This window comes from Pectinophora gossypiella, chromosome 19 (assembly GCF_024362695.1).
Source record: "Pectinophora gossypiella chromosome 19, ilPecGoss1.1, whole genome shotgun sequence".
Lineage (NCBI taxonomy): Eukaryota > Metazoa > Arthropoda > Insecta > Lepidoptera > Gelechiidae > Pectinophora > Pectinophora gossypiella.
In genome coordinates this window covers 7980332-8002812 of record NC_065422.1, presented here as the reverse complement: position 1 = coordinate 8002812, position 22481 = coordinate 7980332, and the positions used below count along the sequence as shown (strand labels likewise).

The 22481-nt window shown below is 37.7% G+C and overlaps 1 protein-coding gene across 5 annotated transcripts in view; it reads left to right on the top strand.

Moving 5' to 3' along the window:
* LOC126375645 (brain tumor protein) overlaps positions 1-22481 on the top strand; it is a 626498-nt gene that overhangs the window by 434351 nt on the left and 169666 nt on the right. The gene's annotated exons all lie outside the window — the stretch shown is intronic.

Sequence of the window (22481 nt, the reverse complement as noted above, 5' to 3'; positions counted from 1 at the left end):
CGTGTTGCATATCAAAACGTGGAATTGAGTGGTTGTTTTACGCCTTATATAATTTGTTAACCTTTTGTTTGACATTTTGATAAAGCCTTTCAAATTGCAAACGTGATTCAGTTTACTTGTTGCTTCTAGCTATTTGAATAAATCGGTTCTGGGTACGTACAAAACATGTGTTTAGGTACATTAGGTACAAGTATCGGCATTTGTATGTTATTGTCTGACTTTTTGTAACGTAATTTGTGGTGTTTGTTTTCGATAATCGAATAAAGACGTAGGACAATGTCGTCATAGATTATACATTGTCCGCAGAAACGACCGGTTGTATTTTCCACCTACAATATTTTTATCATCTGTTTGTTTACTTAAATAGCGAGGTAGTTACATGAACAGATATTCTATATAGGTTAGCTCAGTCAACAGTTGAATCGATTTTCTTTGTGTACATTCAACATACCTACGTACCTACCCTTGAATGCCGTCACGCTATCATATTAAATTAGTTACATTGTAGGCGAAATGCTCGAAAATTTAACACATTTTCAATTAGGTACAATACCTATCTATATACAATTTTGCTTTTGTAAAGGTGCCATCAAGTTGTCTTTGTTCTCCTTATCCGCGTTTTCAACAATGACACAATACGTAATATACAACGTAGGTACCTACGTAGGTAGGTATTAGGTATGTATAGGTACGATTTGGTAGGTACGCCTAACGACCAAAACCTGGAATGTAAAGTTAGTAAGCAAACTCGGGTCGACATTAATTTTGTTTACTAGGTAGGTGTGTAGGTTAGATCCAGCTTCTATAGGGAGGCAGTACATGTCAGGTTTTTTCATCAGGATTCCCGGACCCAACTATCGAAAACCGTTCGAGCCGTAGGTAACCTTTGTTTGAACTAACGAACGCGTTCGAATAGTCAAATCCGTTTCCCGGATCCGGGTGAAAAAGCCTGACGTGTATTGCCGGTCTTACGGTTAGGTTAGCTTAGGTTTTTGTCCAAACTCGACCAGATTTTAGGCCTTCCGTCCTGCTTTCTGACTAATAGGTAAATAGGCTAGGACGTAAGCCATGTCAAAAAATCAATAGCCATTGGTTTTCCTATCAGATATCTGGGTAAGATTGTAGAAATCAGGATCTGTGATAAATATATTTATAGTTAATCAAACGAAGCACAGCTGCGTTTACATAAAGATCAATATTTTTATCAGTGTTTAGCTACAATGAATACGTCTATTGGTATATTAATAGATAGGTAAGTAGGTAGGTACATAGTCATTTTCTACAAATTTACACAATATTATACATGTTTTATTTCGTAAAGTTGTGTTACCTGTTTTAATGATTCAGCATTTTTTGTGGGTAGGATCGATAGGGCCATCAAGAATTCTGATATTTTTTTGTCCTAAAGTAGGTACCTCTGAGATATATTGTATATGTATACTTATATGTTCTAAAAAACACGCGGATTATGTATCAATTAATATTGTTACCCTGTTTTATTCGTCTTTAGTAGGTAGGTACCTAGCTAACTTGCATTCCTAGGTTGTTTCCAATCCACCAAGGAAAGTGTCTTAAGGTTAATTTTATTTCCAAAGAAGCCATTGTCCAAATAGTTATTAAATAAATGTCCCTGACCTAAGATTTGCATTTTGAAATTGGCGATGCTGAATAGAATGGGGTCGTTGCTTCCACTATTTCGTAATTTCCTTGAAATTGTAACATAAACCTTGTCATTCGTAAGACTGCCGAGACCGGTTGGCGACAGGCGGTCGTGAAGGCGCTCGTAGAATGTATATAATCACGCTCTTATCCCTAACAGGATGGACAGAGCCACAATAGGGTAGCTTCCAACTAGTCAAATCAGTTACTTTTTACTAAACGTCAAAACACGAAATTACTACGGAATTTGTATGAAAAAGCAACCTGTGACGTCATAGAAGAACGTGACAAAATGTGGCACTTATTACTACACTTTTCTTTATTAAAATGCATAAAGAATTTGAATAGAAAATGAAAACGCGTGTGTCAAAAAATTGCAATAATTTATTACATTTTTCTGTATTAAAATTCATAAATAATTTAAATACAAAAAGAAAATGTTTTTGTCACCTTTACATCTGTCTTTATTTAGTAATAAGAATTTCATAATTTATCTTTGACCTAGAAACTACCCAATTCGCAGCCACTCATGATCGTTGTAATATTACGTTATAGACGGCGGTATGGCTCAGGAAAGTGGATGGATTGTGGGAAGAAAGATATGTGTGTGAAAGGTGTGAGTACTTAGATGATGAGTTGAAGAGGAGTACTTGTTGTGCCGACCAGACTTGGTGGGATATCCTCCTAGGATGAAGAGAGGGCGGTACGGCTCACCACCTATCACGTTGGTCTAACAGAAAGCTCAGGTGACGCGACGGATGTGCCTCTGCCTAGCCCAATTGCTAATATAGTCGTGAGGTTATAGGTTATATTATATGATGAACCATACGATGATAAGTAGGCCCATCGCCCAAAGAGATAGTGCTTTTCTGAGACACAGTGCGGTCGTGCTTGAAAATTACATTGAAAGAAAAACTGTTAACATTTTAGGTTCTATAGTCTCTGCTTACCCCGGTGGGAAATAGGCGTGAGTTTATGTATGTATGTATGTATTTTAGGTAATAGGTACAATAAGAAAAATGGAATTACATAGTCTTTGCTTACGCCGGTGAGAAATAGGTGTGAGTTTGTCTATGTGCGCGCGCGTGTGTTTGTGTTATTACCTACCTATTTATAATGTAAGGTAGGTATAAGAAATAACCAACATTATCGTTCTAGAACCCTCTCGAATATACGAAATGTACAATTCAATAAGTTTCAGCGCAGAATTTATATAGTTTACGCTCTGCCCGTGGGTGTGAGGGGACAACTAAGACTAATGGAATATTTGGGCAGCCCCTATCGAACCGCCTTTGATCTACCGACGGCATTCCGATTCAATTCGGTGTGCGACCGGTTTTTATGGCAACCCTGTGGATTTTCCAAATTTTATCACGTGCTGCTTCACTCTCGAACGTTTCAATGCTACGCTTTGTAATTGTACGTCTGATATAATAAAAAATACACCCCTATGTGTGTGACAACAATATGTGTGACAGTGTGACAACACTTGGTACTAACCTGGGGTCTGTTTAATAAAAACTAACAATTGTAAATTACAATGACAATTTGATGTACATTGCGGAGTTAGTGGTCACAAATATTTTGCAGTTTCATATTAGCTACGTAATGAACACCAAATTGTCGTAATTTACAATAACAGGCCCTTGATAGAATATAGAATAAATACTTCGTATCGTATAGAAAGGTAACTAACTCTTCGCCCCGCACCAATTCGTACCGGGCGCCGACTTCACCCCCTCTGGGTCTTACTTTAGTCTAAATGGCCGTAGGTAACCCGCTAAGGAGTAAAAGGGAGCACAGACTGTCTATCTCGCTCGCCCTTAAGGGGGCCTACGATTAGAGTGAGACTTTTGTATGGAGCGCCCGCGCACGCTTGAGTCCTAAGTGGGTAAGATGAACCGAATGGTGATAGGTTACCACCAGCCCATCAACCGTGGAGTACTGACTGATTTAGGTACATCATCTTGGAATGAATTTTAATTACCTACTTACCTTCTAATTGTGAATGTTATATACGCCGTAATTGTCATAATATATGTGGTATGGTTGTCCTTTCAAAAATAAATTAATGAATTTGATATGTTTTTGCGAATAGGATTATAGATATAAGCGCGAATTACATTACCTAAACCACACAAACCGATGCGTCAAGGTCACATCAAGAGTGGGAATATCGACGCCATTACACATGCTATGCGACGCTATCACAACATGACTAAATGTGCTGAGCGCTACAAGCATCACTTCCATCGATATACCTATTTCATTTCATTACTAACTCGAGATCGTGGTTACCATGGTTACACCCAATTTGACACTATACGATCCTGATCGGCAAAAATTCAAATTCAAAATTCAAAAATATATTTATTCAGTATGTAACATAGTTACACTTTGAATTGTCAATTGTTACATAACGAACGTCTCATCCGCCTAAAAGTACTGCAGCTTCTCACAACCTGTGTAGCCGGGGAAAAGAAGCGGCAACACGTGACCTTTACGTACGGATTGGCAAGTGTAGTGTGTGTAGTGTGTAGCTTTTGTGTGTAGTTCTATGCCGGGATACCTACTTACAATGTAGCAACTATAGGAACCAACATGTTATGGCATGTCATGTCCTAAAGAGACATCAAGGATAATCTGTTCATATCCGCCTTACTTTAATGGAATCATATTTACCTTTACACTATGAGTAATATTAGTTCCGTATATGTTCCGTGACTGAGTTACACGTGCCTTAAATAAAAATCTATTTAAACCCCGATTTATACATTTGCCAACACACAAAACACTTTTAGATGTAACTTAACCTACTCGTATACCACCCTAGACACTTCATACAAAACACTTCGTTTTACAGACACCACACATTGACGTTATCGTACACGAGCATCTGTGTGTGTGACGTCTAACGCCCATACGATTGAAGAAAAAGTAAGACCGAGGGGGTGAGGTAAACCTAGCTCAGCCGCTGGTGGGGAGCGGAGAGTTGCCGTTCTATACCTTTTCTTATTATATGGTATCTGTCAAGCTCGTCTCCGACACAATGTTAAAATACTCAGTACTTTTAAATAGTAAGAACACTAGCTGCTTTTCTTTTTCAAATTGTTCTTTTTTGTAGTCTGGCCGTATATGCCTAAAAGTTAGGTTATAAATATATATGTATAAATAGGTAGTATTATTCCTTATTCTATGCCTATTATACAAATACTGGACTAGTGGGCCAATTATAGACCAACACGACTGTGTTAACATTTTTCTTGAATATTTTAGCTAATTTAATCAAAGCACACAACTAATTTAGTGACTAATCAGCTGTTTTTTCGATTCTCAAAACACACATACATTAATTATTACATGTCGGTTTACTAACCATACGAAACAAATCGGATTCCACAAAAAAACTCCAAAGTCTAATCACAGAAACAAAACGTATACTTACGTATACCAACCTACGTACATGTAACTACTGCGCCACCGCAACCTCGTTCAAGCAAGCGGTTTATCTGAAACATTATGCAATGCGCGCGAGTGCAATGTCACGTCAACTAGGTTTCCACGGCGCATGCGTAAGCGCTTCCGTGAAATTCTTTACCAGTCTCCGATTGGTGGTATGTGTGACGCACATGTATTTATACAAGATTATTGAAATAGTATTATCAGTATTTTTTTTATAACAGGGGGGTTAAAATGCCACATCAAAGCAATTCATCTAAAAATAATATTGCTATTTGACATTTGTTTGCATCGTACAGTTTTGTATGTCCAAATGTAAATTGCAATGTTGCTTTTTTAGATGAATTGCTCCAATGTGGCCTTTTTAACCCCCAGGACACCATAGGCACCTAACCTGCATTGCGTCTATTTTCTTAATGTCCCTTGGTAATTATCGCAATTCCGAATACAAACAAATGCTAATTTCCTTGTTCATCAATTATTCTATTTATAGTCTTGTAACAGAATTTGAATTCAGAACGTAAGTAGTATTGTTTTGTTTTTATGCCCGCATGAACAAAACAATAAAGTAGGTACCTACTACTACAAAATTTGAAATCAGAACTAAATTCAAATTTTGATACACGATGAATCTAATAGTCTGAATTAAAATTTACGAATAAGTAAAATGCGATAATTGTTGGGAGACATTAAGAAAATTGGACTGTATGTTTTATCGTAAATGAACCTTCTAGAATGTCGGTGAAAGTAGTAAATGGTATTTTTTTGCCTGCTTACCCCTATAGATATTACGAGCGTCAGTTTTGTATGAATGTAATACCTGCACTATAAAATAACACAACGGCATATAACAGTCAACATTTATAATTTCTATACTCTCTTATGGATATTAATAACCGTTTTTCTTTCGATGCATTTTTCATAGTAACCACCATGACGGCATGGCATTCCATAATGCGTGTCCCTTCAAATTATTGCCCTTACATGGAGTAGCCGTCCCACATCCCCTTTCATTAAAGGGTAGAGTACTCTAATTAAGGCAATCATTCAATTATGTAGTACATTAGAGCGAACTAGTGTTGTTCCGAGTAAGAGTCGAGTACACCGCGCCAGAGTGGAGTATTTACCTCAAAACTCTATCTTAAGCTGCTGCTGCTCAAGAGCCCTCAGCGCTCCCCACTTGTCCGGCCAAGTAGTGAACGCCAATAGAGGCAACTATTCAATACTTAAATACAGTCATTTAATTACTCATAACATTGTACATGATATTACTATACCCACTTTAGAAACCTGTCGCACTATCATATTTGACATTCAATCTGTCAAAAAGTTAATGTGACACGGTATCAAAGTGTAAACATATTAGGCGGCCTTATTGCTCATGCAGAAATTTCTTCCAGGCAACCTTTGGGTACAGGAAAATTTGTACAAATATAGGTAATAATAGCGGCTTAGTGCATTCATCACGACTATATTCTAAAAGGAGTAGGCAAGGTACTGTCACGAGCACTAATATGTATACACTTTGAAACCATGTCATATTAACTTTTTTGACAAATGAAACCGTAAGTCTCATTAAATGTCAAATATGATAGTGCGACAGGGTTCTAAAGTGGGTACATGATATTGCTCATGACTGTACATCTATCACAAGATGAACTAAGTACCTACCCACACCTCAACGTGATAGCTGGTGAACCGTATTGCTGTTTAAGATAAATTAATAACTCATTGATGCAAGTCCGGTACCCCGATATTCGTACCGGCGGTAAACCACAGAGCCACAGTGACTTCGGCTGTTAATCGAATAAAAAACCCTCATCGAACATCACTAGGGCGATCAGCTTGTCACCGTCGTCATGGCAACGGGATCCGTTCGGCGAACCCTGGCAGGAATATCTGTCCTTCTCTGGTTTGATACTCCTTATGTAAGTGCAAGAGGGACGGCAAATCATTGAATGGATCATTGACATGGACGTGTTATTTAAAGTTTTCATTATGTTTGTGTGAGGTCGGTTAATTATTGTTACAGATTAATTTTTTTTAAATAACATAAATACCGGGGTAAGCGGAGACTATGAAATTCCATTTGCTATTTTTTTAAAGTGTTACATTAAATCACATCTAGTGTGTGGTATTACGATAAAATTAAATGATCTCGATCCTTTAGCCACCATTTATTTAACCCGAATGCATCGTCATACAAATACCCTCACATACCTAATAGTAATCATATTATTATATGCATATGTCGTGGCCAGATCGTAGAATTGATCATTTCATGATGTGCTCGACCATTTCATGAAATGGTCACATTTCATTAAATAGAATATCATTCGTTGGCCACATCATGATGTGGTTTGGCCAGATCAATGAACAAAAAACGTTTAACGATATGAGCAACTAAATGCATGATTACTTCATAATATGGCCAAACGTTGGCAATCATATCGTAAAATTAGTAACATTATCTACCGGTAGTGGCGCTGGTGTCGATTTTATATTTAAAACTTGATTGATATTATAATTGATGAATCGATGTAATTGTACAATTTTCCACATCGATTAGGTAAATAATTTTGAACATAAGAAATTAATCAACTATTCGTATTTTTATTACACCACATAACATGAACACCGCCTGCATTAACGATAAGGCCAAACGTTGATTATCATTAAACGTTGACGTTTTAACGATATGGTCAACTTATGTTGGTTATTTCATGAAATTGACCATTTCATGAAATGGTTGAACACATCATGAAATGATCAATTCTAAGATCTGGCCACGACATATACATATAACTGCCCTAGATAGTTTCCACATACATTTTCTTAGTTATTAAATGTAACATATGGACTAGAGGGAGAGGTGTTAAGTTCGATTACCAGTCTGATCTATTTAGGGCATTTACGAACTTTTTTATTATTTCTGGCCTGGGTGTCACATAATCGAAGGAAATCTCTTACATACAGTATAGTGTTTAGCGAAATGTAGGCGCTTGCTCCCTATTAGTCCGGCCAAGTGGATAACATAATCTGCAATAAGTACGGGACGTTACAAAAACAGCGAAATGTATTTAGTTAATTTGGTGTAGATCCATTTATGATCAAAAGATGCATTGATTATTTTTTAAATAAAGGCCATACAAAAATGTTTACTTAAAACTAAAAATGTGCTCAGGTATTACTAATAATAGAGCAATTTTATAATAGCAAATATTGTATATCAAAGTGCACATTTGCATCATTAAACGGTACTTTTCTATTAAAAATATTAATACGGTTTCCTCATTATAAAATCTTCATAACTCAGACACAAAAACACTTAACAGGGTAAAAACAAAAAAACATGTCGATTGCTATACGATCTCTTCATTAGTGCACTGTAATTATACCAGCTAATAGTTATAACTTATAACCTATGTGAGAATCAAAATCATCAGTCTTCAGTCTAGCTTTTTCTTTACGCACTTCTCACTCCCCCTCGAGTTTTTCAACCAATCACAATTAGTCCGTAATCACGTTAAAGCGACGAAGGGAGACAGGTCAAATTATAATGGTTGTTTTCAATTTCTCATAGTACTATAACCCCCCCTTTCTCTGCGCAACTAGCGTAACACCACGCAAGACAGTTCTCAGGCTTATGCCTCGTTTGGACGACTTTGTACTTGCCCGTGTCACGGGCGAGTGGGTTAGTTATGTTCTTTGTTATGCACGCTGGAAGCTTTAAGTGCACGGAATGACTTGTGACAGATGTGAATGTTTTTTTTTATTTTCGAATTGGAATTGGTAGTGCCTTGTTGAAAAATTGTTTAAAGAAATAAAGATAGAAACATTTATTACTCCCGGACACCACAGACGCAGACAGACAGGTACATTACATTCAACACAGGACAGAAAGCACACGGAAATCAATACGCAAATAAAACCGTTTAAAAAAGAACACCAAGGTCAAAAATCATTAACAAAAAAACAAACCAAAATAAAAAAAATATATAATTTACTTTATTTAGTTGTTATTATTATTATTTCACTGGTATATACCCCCACCGCCTATGTTCCGATATCCGGTTTTTGATATATGAAATAGACTCGTACATAGTTATTTTTAAAGCTGTTTTGTAGTTCATAATGGGACACCGGTTCAATCAGTAGGTATACCTATAAAAGTAATAGCGTTTCAACATCTGTTGGAATCGGTACGCGAGATTGCCACGATTCTTACGAAACTCGAGCGCTGTCCTTTGTCAAGGTCAAGTATTTGATGACGACATGGCCCTGGTGAAAGAATTGCGGAAAATTCGCGAGGAAACATAAAAGGCCGTTTCATTTGCGTCAATTTCACTTTAAAGTGCGTATTATCTCGATCGCGTTGCCAACACGTTTTCTTGGCATCATATTTATAATGTAAACAAGTCTTCAGTAGAAAAAAACTTTAGTGCACACTTTACAAGACATTAAAATTTTAATCTTTAAAAGAAAAACATAAATATTGATAAATAATTCAAATCCAATTTATACAACTAATACAAAATAAGAATATAAATAAAAAAATAACAATAAAAACAATACCAGCACATTATAAATACCTCTTCCAGCGCGCCACACTGAGGCAGAATCAGTAGAATATCAAATGAACTATATTCAGGAATTCACGATACATTTCTAGACGACGTAAAAAAACTTTACCTCTGTTTGTTTTCAAACATCATATCAAGTTCATGGACATACACACTCATGGCATCAATCCAATTCTTCGTTTATTGGTATTTATTCACAAGGACATTCACCACACATGCTTTCGTCTCATCGCCTCTTAAAACAGCTGGTCTTCACAGTTCATGGTCATATTACATTAAGTGCATTTCCGTATTAGTGCAAAATGAGCTATAATTTGCTAAACACTAAACTATGAACCACTTGTAATTTTCCGTACAATCGATGAAATTAAAAAAAAAACTTTTTGATTTTGAATTCAGTTTTGATCCAGTGACCATAGATGGTTCATTACTTTCATATTAGGATTCGTGTTTCGTACGACACGTTAAGCAATGTGTCCCGACTGTTTTATTTTATTTACTTCAGCAAACATGGGCTATATCAGGGGTATGTGGCGGCTCAATAATAACCCTGGCACCAGGTTTGATGAGGTTGGTCATTGATCTCATAACCCACACGAGAGAAGTACTCCAAGTGAAGCTGCAAGGTTTCTTGTGGCACTACCCACACCATTAGATTGATAAACACGCTGACATGTTCATTGACAAGTAATTATTTCATCGTCTATTTTATATCCCCTATAATTAAGTCCTGATCGATAGACAAATGTATTATTAATGCTAACCTTATCTACGTATATACAACACCTTCACACATGCATAACTTAAACCTTTTTACAGCAATATGCTTTACTAACAAGTATTAATTTATTCAGATCACTTGCCTATAAAAAGTGACTAGTGAATGGTTCAAGTGACCCGTGTAAACGTTCCTTATCAGGTTTCTCACCAGCCAGACCACCAGCTTACCTTGTAGATGTGGAGTAAACGGTTTCCGCATCATTTGTTCTGCAGATTTGTCCTTTATTTACTTCTATGATGCGATAGTACTAATGCACTGAGTGCATTTAATATAAAAGCTCGTATTAAACGCTCAAATATGCATAAAGAAACATAGTTTCCCGGCCTTGGCATTTTTAACAAGTCCGCTTACTTAAAATCAAATCAAATATACTTTATTGCACACAATATATAAAACAAATTTACACAAAACACACACACACACAATCACACTTAAACTGAACTTGTTGACAAAATATAATACACACAACAATAGGTCCGCTGGTTTCAAAACATATTTTATTATTCATATAAGATCATTACGGAACACTAGCTAATTACCTTTTTTTATTCAAACGGATTTGCTCTTGACACCATTCTGCCTCTTAGAGTGGTTAAGAAAGTGTCAACGATGTAGCGAGCTTATCCAGAAGGTGCTTATTCAAAGTTGTCTTGAAGGAACTTAAGTTTTATGATGTAGGGAAGACTGATGGCGGAAGTGCATTTTACTCCTTATGGAGGGTATACCAACCAAGTGGTGGGTGGTCGGTATATGACCTAACCTGTATTGGACTGTTTCACTCTTCAGGTTGGAAGGTCAGACGGACAGTCGCTTCTGTAAAAAACCGGACCTGTCAAATCTTCAGCTTAGGTAAGCGGACCTTGTAAAAATGCGATACCGCTGGGAAGATTATTTTATATTTTATTTGCGACGATGAGATGATGAACCAAGTATGGGTGACTCAGGTGCGTCTGGTAGTATCTGGTGGGATGGACTAGGCGGAATGAGTTAATGGAGCTCATGAGCACGCACTTCGCATCAAATCTAGATGAGTTGTGACTGCGCACCATGATAGGGGGTTACGGGCGTGAGTCAGGTCTGACGTCTGACTATACAGTCTGTGACGTGCTTTCAAGTAGAGAAACAAAATCCTATCGCGACATAATATGTTATAAAATACAAAAGTGGCACTAACTGGCCGCTAACACAGTGTAACCGACTCCAAAATTGATTTCAAAACTTTTTGTTCTAAAAAAGTATACTTCTATTGTTTTAAAAACATATCAAGATCATCGCTTAGATTTGAACTATGTAAAACGTTTCCTGTGTACTCGGCATACCATTCCGACCATTATGTCGAGGTAAATGACACGGTAATGATTCACAATCATGATTCTACAAGTTTTTTTTAGCTTTATATAATTGAGTAAAAAATACGTACGGGACGACGACCACTTCTGGTGACCTTGTTAGGGCTTTCTGTTTGTAAATTTAATGAAAAATATGGAGGAGGCTTCAGTGCCAACTCTTTGTCTTCAAAGGGTAGTGTCCACAACTCAATTCTTAAGTCCTATAGACTCTGTCGTTGCCCTGGCAACGCTTTTGAGTACCTGTGTAAGAGGTGACAAAGTTTATTTCCAACCACGTGTGGTCACTTTTCTGCCTGGACAGGAGTGCCAGGAGATCCAAATGGATGTATTTTGTTTATCTTCTCTCGCGTGGGGTGTGAGTCCAAATGACCGACCTCAACAACCAATTTTATTTATTATCGGCATCGAAACTAAGGAAAACAGAATCATTATGTTAGCATTTTGGTTATAGCATTGGCAACACTAGTTGGCAATAAAAAAAAACTTTAAAAGAAAAACATAGAGATCGCCGGGATTTTCCAACTATTGCGCAAAGTATTTAAATTTATTACATGGCATCGAAACTAAGGAACAGAATCATTGTGTTAGCATTTTGGTTATGACATTGGCAACACTAGTTGGCATTAAAAAAAACTTTAAAAGAAAAACATAAGAGATCGCCGGGAATTTACAACTATCATAGTTGCTCTTGCTTTATTTTTACTTTTTTTATTGTCCGATGTTATTAAAGCTCGGATTACATGTTAATTAGTACACAGTTACTTCTATTATTTAAAACCCCCTTCGGTACTTTTAATTGGTGCTGATTCCAGTACACATTAACTAAGTTTATTTTACGTTATACCCGTAATTTTCTTATCCGCCGAAAAGGAAAGTGACGGATGATTGCCAACAAATTAATTTTAAAACAACAACGTGCTGTCTACTTAACTCTGTCGGGTCTGCAGGAATTAGCATTATTATACGTCCATGCTTAAAAGTGTTAGATTCAAAAACCAGATGGCTAGACTACTCAACTAATTGTCTACGCTATGAAGTGTTTCCGATGAAATTACAAATAAAGATGATGTCATGACTTATGATCCACACCACACGTGGCAGTCGCATTCTTTTTGTACTATTCGACCTTTGACAGTTCACGACCGAGACGAAACCGAACGCATCAGACAACCACTTACAAGTTCTCAAAACTACAAAAGAGTCTTTATTTTTCCATATTTACGCAAGCGGAAGTGAAATGGACATATGTAGGATGCGCGCGGGTGAGCGAGCAAGCTGCCACAGTGAAAAGTCGCGGGTATGCCGCTCACGCGCATGGTGTTAGTGATGGAAGATTATAGTGTAAAAACGCATATAAAATGCAGTCTTATGTGTACAGTTTTTTTATAGCTGTGAATTTTATTTTATAATATCGTTCAATAATTTTTTCATCGATTTCATCATGATTTTATCACTATAACAACCACTGGCGACAGCTGTGGTAGGAATTGTGTAATGATACCTAAGTACCATAGTACGAACTATCTACTCATGTAGACTGTATAGACGAGTAGACTCCGCGCCACGCGCTAGTGTCGTAGTATCTGCATAGAATTGGGTATTTGACTGGGTCAAAGATAAATTATAAAATGCTAATCTAGAAACAAAAGTCAGTTTAAGATAATCAAAAATCAATCTCATTTTACTTTTCGAGATATTTTCGAATTTTAATTACGAATTAAGTAACAATGAGTACGACGTTTGACTGCTTTTATTAATGACGTCACAGGACAGTATTTCCATACAAACTCCAAAGGAAGGTTTCGTTTTGACGTTTCGTAAAAAGTATCTCATTTGACTAAGTTGTCATGTAGCCTATTATTATGACTTGTCAATTAGTTCCATTAAAAACACCGGGAGTTCTTTTGTGTCGCGTCCTAAATGTCCCATTGGATACAAGCATCCAGTCGACTAGAGAAGTTAAGATTTAATCCAGGCAGGCCTGATGTACCATGAACTTACGGCCATGTAGCCTACTCGTGTGAGGTTGCGTGGGAGAGCTTGCTACTTTGCCAGTTTGGCAATAAGGTCAGATAACTCTATTACTCTTAATGTGATGTTTCGTTGTCCACGTGTTTTTTTGTATTGTCATAGAGTAAAGAATTAGCTGATCCGCACTAATTCGTAACGGGTGCCAAAAGGGTCTTACTTAAGTGTAAGTGACCGTAGTCTAAGGAGTAAGTCTGCGTTTCCATTGACATGGAGATGAGCGGAGATGTGCAGGAATCAACCAATCACCGTGAGGGAGAGAGTGACAAACCGTCTACGTTTTTAACGCTGTGATTGGTCAAATTCGCACATCTCCGCTCTTCTCCGCCCATCTCCGCGTCAGTGGAAACCCGGCCATAGGCGGTGCGCGCGCGGACTCTCTGTATCGTTCTTTACGCGGTAAAGCACGCAGTAAGAATGAGAATTTTGTACGCAGCGTCCGGGTTGTGGTACTGAACTAAGTTGTCATGACGGAGCTATTGGGCGACCAAAGAACTTTGACTTTGCTTAACGAATACAGACATCCGTCAGTACTAAGAATCGACAGTTGTACGTGCTTTCCACCGATTTCCGACTGACTAAATCTAATTTTAAACCGGTTACCCAAACATCTTTATTTATATGTAACGCGGAGAATTAAACGCAAATACTTTGTTACAATGAACATTCATAGTCCAGTCACATTGAAAAGGACTTACGAAATGTCCAGGATAACATGCGAATGGTCACTCACTGATCACTTATCTGGAAATCTCAGGAACTACGAGTGTTAAAAGAGTTTAAAATTTTGCTTCACGTAAGTGCTCACTAAGACGGGATTTTGAGAAATTCAAACTCTATGGGGGTAAAATGGGGTGGCAAAGTTTCAAACTTCTATAGTTTTGATAGTAGGGTTTCACGCGAACGTTTAAAATATACTTAAATATGTTACGAATTTTTTTAACTGAAAATTCAGTAAAGTGTTCCATCACTATTGTGTTGATGACCCTGAGCGAAGGCCGTACAATCGGTCAGACAGACAAATGTCACGGCCGCACCACAGGAACTGCGTCACAGAAGAAAAAAAAACGTGAGTCACTGGCTGGCAACCACTGACAAGCCAGCCGGGCAGCCATTTTGGACGATAAATGTTTTTGACGTATCCATACAGCGTGAGTATTCCGATTTACTTGTGCTGTAGACTACGGCTGTAGAGTTATTAATAAAGACTCATCTATCCTTATTGGATTTCTAAAAAAAAATCGTTTTCTAAAGAGATCGAATAAACCGAACGTATTTCATCTTGCATAGTTTACTAATGCCGGCCTCGGTACCGTTTCGAATTTAATCATTTCAATCTAGTTTAACCCTGCCAATTCAATCATAATTGAAATTGAAATGTGTTATACACGTGTCCTTTGCACACTTTCGTACGGTCAACAATTAGTAGGTACACGTTGACCTTGCTAAAGAGAATGCCAATGACATTGGCTCGATTAAGACGCGGAAAACGGAAGGCATTGCCACCACGGCTCTCGACAGAAGTAATTGTGATGTACTCGAGCTGAATGCAAATCTCTTGAACTTGGCAGTCGTAGAATCTTACAGGTATCTACACTATGTCATATTCATATCTGTTTCTTTGTGTGAAAGTGTAGATCTTCACCGGCGGTGAACCTCGTTAACGCTAAAGAATCTTAGAATCTTTGACCTTTTTGCAAATTTCCAGAAGATTTCTAGAATTTACGTACGTTGGCGACATAAAATTTAAGCCCTGACTAGATATTTGCAAAAAGACAAGATATAGATTTTTTTTGCGTTTACCGTTATGATATTGAGTTCCGGTGTACAAAGAACTACCTGAAAACACTGAATATTTACATTCACTGATTGTGCTCTGGCCGTGACATGTTTACTTCGAATTTTTATTTTGAAATAGGAAGCTCACTACCCAATGACAGCTTGACCGTAAAATTTTTACATTTCTAATTGTAAATATTCCCTCCCTTTCTTTCAAGCCCGCATTGTAGTACCTACTCCGACTCGTAAACCTATATTGTAACTTTGGGTTTGACGTTCGTTTACGACTGTCAAAATCGTATTTCTAATAATAAAATGTCTCAATTTGGAAGAGGCCGATGTTTTATCGCGGGTATAAAGAGATGGCATTAAACATTTTTATGCTTTGTTCGCGTATCATTGGGACTGATGGGATGGTATGATTGTGAAGGGTATCATGGAATTTCTAGTTTGACAAAAATCTCACTGCGTTTCAAAAGTTCAGTTGTAAAAGGAACAAAATGTACCTAGTAGGCACTGTCGATAGTACTAAACTCTCCATAAACCGAAAGGTCATTTGTTTACTAGATATAATGAGATATAAACATATTCACGTCATAAGGCGTTCGTGACGTAAGTACTTATGAGATTACAAGTGGTTTAGTGTTTAGATCATGACACAAATCAATACCTTAGAGGTTTACTGTATTGCGAACTGTTATTGAGTGCGATCCTCGGTAGGTTCTAAGTATATATATAATCACTATATTACTAATACAATGATATTACTGAAGTCAACGAGTTTAATAAATTACACCGAATGTATGTCAATTGAAAATACAAACGTCACGTCGTAATATGAACTAAAATGATTTAAATTAAACTTTAGTGTCAACTAAATAACAAATTTTCTTCAACAGTACTTTTCCTTACAAGCTTCTATAAAACTTCCCTATTCAAATATGCAAAGGAAGGATCGAGAAGAGATAAAAAATATATTCGGTTCACTGTGCATGCATCCCTTTATTATTAGGGAAGCGTATAAACCAGATAGTAAAAAATGGTTTCATAACCCTTCCTTTTATCCTTCATTTTTATCATTCTTGCGTTGGATAACTATGCATATGTACCACCTCCTCGGTTTTATTGCCTTATTGTCTTCATTATTTTAATGGTATAGTATACTTATATAAAGTATATAAACAATGCGGTTTTTACTGTTAAGATCTGAATTTCTGTATAAAAATGAGACAGGTTACAAATTTTATCTTTTATAAAGAGTAAATGCGTTTATTCCATCGCATGCCTTTTATCTGCCGATAAATTGTGGGAGTTTGCTCCATCACAGTGCTCTGTTGCCGTTTTTCTAAGTATTTCGTGCCCGTCATAAAGTCCGCCACGCAAGTGTCATGACCTGAAGGCACGTTTACACGTGTTGTTGATCTCACTTAGTATGTTCTCCATAAGTCACCTTATCTAACCGGAGGCTCGCCGGACGCGCGTGTCGTGTCGCCACGTTTTTTATAACGCGTTATAAATAATTTTGGTATTTGTCCGTGGTCGTCGTGCCGCGTACCACTGCGCACGGTGCGCGCAGGTAGACGATAAACTTGTGTACCTGCACCTTAGTATTTATTAGAGTTTTAAATTACATACATACATAAACAGCCTATATACGTCCCACTGCTGGGCACAGGCCTCCCCTCAAACAACCGGAGGGGGTATAGAGCATACTCCACCACGCTGCTCCTATGCGGGTTGGTGGAGGTGTTTTTACGGCTAATAGCCGAGACCAACGGCTTAACGTGCCCTCCGAAGCACGGAATCATCTTACTCGTTAGGACAATCAGGTGATTCAAGCCTGAAAAGTGCCTACCAAACAAAGGACAGTCTCATAAAGTGATTTCGACAATGTCCCCATCGGGAATCGAACCCGGACCTCTAGATCGTGAGCCTGACGCTCTAACCACTAGACCACGGAGTGTGTTAGTTTTAATATGTTTTAACGCAGCCTTATAGTTGAAACTACGTAAGCGCCTTTTTGAAAAGTCACATTCGGATGTGGTTTTTGTTAACAAAACCTCGCAATAAACCCGCTAGTATCAAATTTCAATCCAGGTCAAAATTTATGGTCTCAATTTTTACCCATAATGGAATAAATTGTAAAAAATCGAGAATCAGTATTTTTAAAAAAGCTGATTACGTGGTTTTCTCAATAAGGTAGATAGTTATGCAGGGCTAAAATGCGCAACGTGATAAAATTATCGATCGATTCAATAAATGGCGACATAGATAAGTTTTTTTTTCCCTAACATGCGTGGCACGCTGGCACGTGATTTTGTTTGTATTTTGACAAAACAACATGACTTATTTGTGTTCAGTTATTAGCACCAATGGTTGTCTTATCTATTACGTTGTTCTATAAATAGAACAGGGCAGAAAGGAAAACTTGTAACACGCGCTTGTAGTTCAGTTCAAGGCCAGAACAATTCGTTAGGGACCAATTTCACAAACGTCAAGATGTGATGAAAATATCTCTCGCATTCTTATTGGCGCGACTGAAAGCCTTTTGAAAGGAAAATTACCTACTTACATATAACATTCGATACACAACTCAGGACCCCGATACCGACCCCGCCGGCGTGGTCGACGATTTCCCTCATTCAGCGCTTATCGCTATCGACCCACTAGGGTCGATTAATTCTTTCAAATATTTTTCTTCTCAGACGACGCCCTGAGCCGAGGTTCGCGCCCAACTGGGCACCCTCAGGCCTGTTGTCTTAAACGTTGTACCGGGTGAGAGCCTTCAGCGCTCCCCATTTTTGTCCGGCCAAGTAGTTAATGCCATCTGCGGCAAATCTACAATAAGTCACGTCAAAAAAAAAAAAAAAAAAAAAAAAAAAAAAAAAAAAAAAAAAAAAAAAGATACACAACTACGTGAGGAGCTCGGTGGCGCAGCGGTAAACGCGCTCGGTCTGCGATTGTTGAAGTTAAGCAACTTTCGCAAAGGCCGTTCATAGGATGGGTGACCACAAAAAAGTTTTCATCTCGAGCTCCTCCGTGCTTCGGAAGGCACGTTAAGCCGTTGGTCCCGGCTGCATTAGCAGTCGTTAATAACCATCAATCCGCACTGGGCCCGCGTGATAGTTTAAGGCCCGATCTCCCTATCCATCCATAGGGAAGGCCCGTGCCCCAGCAGTGGGGACGTTAATGGGCTGATGATGATGACACAAATACGTATGGTGTATGAGCTTCAGAAACCTGCTCATTTTGAACCCCTATGCGGATATTTATAGTGTATTAATGCACTAGTAATTACTATTATGTATGTGTAATTACTATTATGTATAATGTCCTCCGTGGTCCAGCGGTTGAGCGTTGGACTCACGATCCGGAGGTCCCAGGTTCAAATCCCGGTGGAGACATATCACAAAAATCAAGTGATTTTTTGATCACAAAGTTGTGATCCCTTGTTTCGTTAGGATATTACAGGCTGATCACCTGGTTGTCCAGAAAGTAAGATGATCCGTGCTTCGGAAGGCACATTAAGCCGTTGGTCCCGGTTACTACTTACTGATGTAAGTGAGTAGTAGTTACATGAGCCATGTCAGAGGCCTATGGCGGCTCAATTATAACCCTGACACCAGGGTTGATGAGGTTGGTAATTCACCTCACAACCCACACGATAGAAGAAGATTATTATGTATGATGTATTTTATTTATTTCTATACTTGTATTGTCTGTGTTTGTGTGTATAGATTATTATATATTATTAAAGTTTATTTAGATTATGGTTACGTAATACATATTTACCAAAGTATCATCATCATTAATTGAAGAGCCACGCTCTTGTCAGTGTAGCAATCTCCACTCTTGTCTATCAAATGCCAATTCCTTGGTTTCCTTTTTAAGATACGACGTTCGCTTTCTCTTTAATCTGTTCCATGTAAAGTCCTGTCTCGTAACGTCGTCAAAAACTTAAACTTACCACTTACAAGCCCTGGAGAACTGTGCCGTGATTATCAAAAAGTTACAAGATACAAGTTACTCAAAAGTACGTGTAAATTACGTTTATCAAAAAGTAGAGGCATTGTAAAATATACTTGTAAAATAAATATTGACATTTGTAACATGTAATTTACATTTATTGTTTTGATAAACACATTATATTTTTTAATTTTAATTTTTGTTTTATTTAAAAAATATTTATTCAGAAACAATAATAATAAAAAACAGAATGTAAATCCACCACAGGCTTCGTTAGTACCAACATTCATATTAAAATAAATAAAATAAAAAAAAAATAAGGGAAAGCTTATTTAATTCATACATAATAAAATCCGCACAAGCTTCGTCAAAATTATATTTTGTCTATTTTGTTTTAATATGTGAAAACAATAAGTATGTCGAATAAATATTTTTTCTTTCTTTTCTTTCTTTCTTTCTATTCTTGTAATCATGAACATTTTTACAAGAAGATTACTTGTAATACAGGGCTTGTAATATAGAACTGCAGTGTAGCAAAAATGAAAGAATGATTTGCCATTCTTAGTATTCGCTTTAGTTACGCAAACCAGACTAGCGCTCGATTTGTACTTGCATATTGTGCGTTTTTTTTGCGCAGTTTGCCTAAGTATGACCCGGTTACCAATTGTGGGTCACATGAGATTCGCAAGACTTAGTTTTAGAATTACGGTTGGGCAATTTGAAAGTTTGTCTTATGTCACACGTAATAGAGCAGAGATTTGAGACGTGCAAAGGTGCAGTCTATGCTTGGTATTATGAAGATGAACTGGTGAATACTTACTCTAAGATTCAATTTGAAAGATACAAGAGCCAGGAGGAGAGAGGTGACAGGCGAGGAGTGGGAGTTATATAATATAAACTTCTGTCTACCCCTTTACGGATACATGCGTGGTGATTTGTTAACCACAAGCCAATCTGCAAAGGATGCACAGTCATGAGCAATATAATGTACCCACTATAGAACACTGTCGCACTATCATATTTGAAATTTACTGGGACTTATGGTTTAATTTGTCAAAAAAGTTAATGTGACATGGTTTCAAAGTGACCGTACCATAAGCAGCACGAAGATGTATTTGTTACGACTTCGGCTGGAAACATTATTTCTTTATCTGCGTCTTACAGATATGCAGATCATAACAGAAAAAATAAAACACATGGAAATCCATACAGCGGTTCCCGAGATTACCCCAAACATACATAACATAGCACAAAAGGGTATCTGACCTCATTCTAAACATTGATACTATACATTAATGATCATTCTATATATAACACAGATGGCTCGACCATTATAGACAGCGATACGTCTTACCACCTATCATGTTGGCCTAACAGAAAGCACGTTGAGGTGTGGGGTACTTAGTTCAACTTGCGATGGATGTCCCTCTGACTACCTCATTTGCGATATAGTCGTGAGCTTATGTTGTTTTTACACTACATCATTTGACGTAAAAATAGAGAATATATAATTAGTTCATCATCATCATCATCAGCCCATTAACGTCCCCACTGCTGGGGCACGGGCCTTCCCTATGGATGGATAGGGAGATCGGGCCTTAAACCACCACGCGGGCCCAGTGCGGATTGGTGGTTATTAACGACTGCTAATGCAGCTGGGACCAACGGCGTAACGTGCCTTCCGAAGCACGGAGGAGCTCGAGATGAAAACTTTTTTTTTTTGTGGTCACCCATCCCATGACCGGCCTCTGCGAAAGTTGCTTTACTTCAACAATCGCAGACCGAGCGCGTTTACCGCTGCGCCACCGAGCTCCTCTATAATTAGTTACAAAATTCAAATACAATTATTATTTTGATGAGACGTTCGTTATGTAAAAAATGTACTTATGTTACCTACTGAATAAAGACATATTAGAATTTTAATTTGAAATTGAATTACAAACAGGAACATATCGAAGTAGAATAGACATTATGATCCGAATGTACTTTAGTACGTTATAAAAACCGGTTTCAGAACAATTAGCGTGCAATTAATCAGTATTGAAAGAAATCAACACCGCACAGACAATAGAAATCTGGTTTTAAGTAACGCATTATAATACCAAGTACATCTAACTCACGCCCGTATTCCTATCGGGGTGGGCAGAGACATTTTTACGGTTAATGGCCTCCGTGGTCTAGTGGTTAGAGGCTAAGGTTCACGATGTGCAGGTACTACTCCCGGTGTGGTGTACTTATCTTTTATAATAAATGATGATGAGAAGGAATAGCCACCAAGTAGGGATGGATTCCAGTTTTACGTCTGTAAGGCCGATGGTAACAAGAGAACTGGAGAATGAGCTCATAGCTTATGAGTACATTCCTCGATGTGTGGGTAACCAGGTGGATTACAAACGTCATCAACCCTGGTGTCAGGGTTATTATTGATCCGCCAAAGAGCTCTGACATGACTCATATAACAATAACGCACTTACACCAGTAAGTAGTAACCGAAACCAACGGATGAATGTGCCTTCCAAAGCATGGATCATCTTATTTTTGTAAGTAAATGATCATGTCAAATACTCGTCTTTGGACTCGCCGTGTTTCGGCATTCACTCCATCTTGGTAATTCTGTTTATTTGTGTCGAGTTATTCGAGGGGGTTAAAAAGGCCACATCGAAGCGATTCATCTAAAAAAGCAATATTGCTATTTGACATTCACTTTTATATGCGCAAATGTCAAATTGCAATATTGCTTTTTTAGGCGAATTTCTTCAATGTGGCCTTCTTAACCCCCCAAATGCCGATCTGTTAGATTTTTTGATAACTAAGTTACATTTTCAATTATCTTGACTTTGAAATAGAAACGAACGAACGAAGCGAACTAATTGGTTC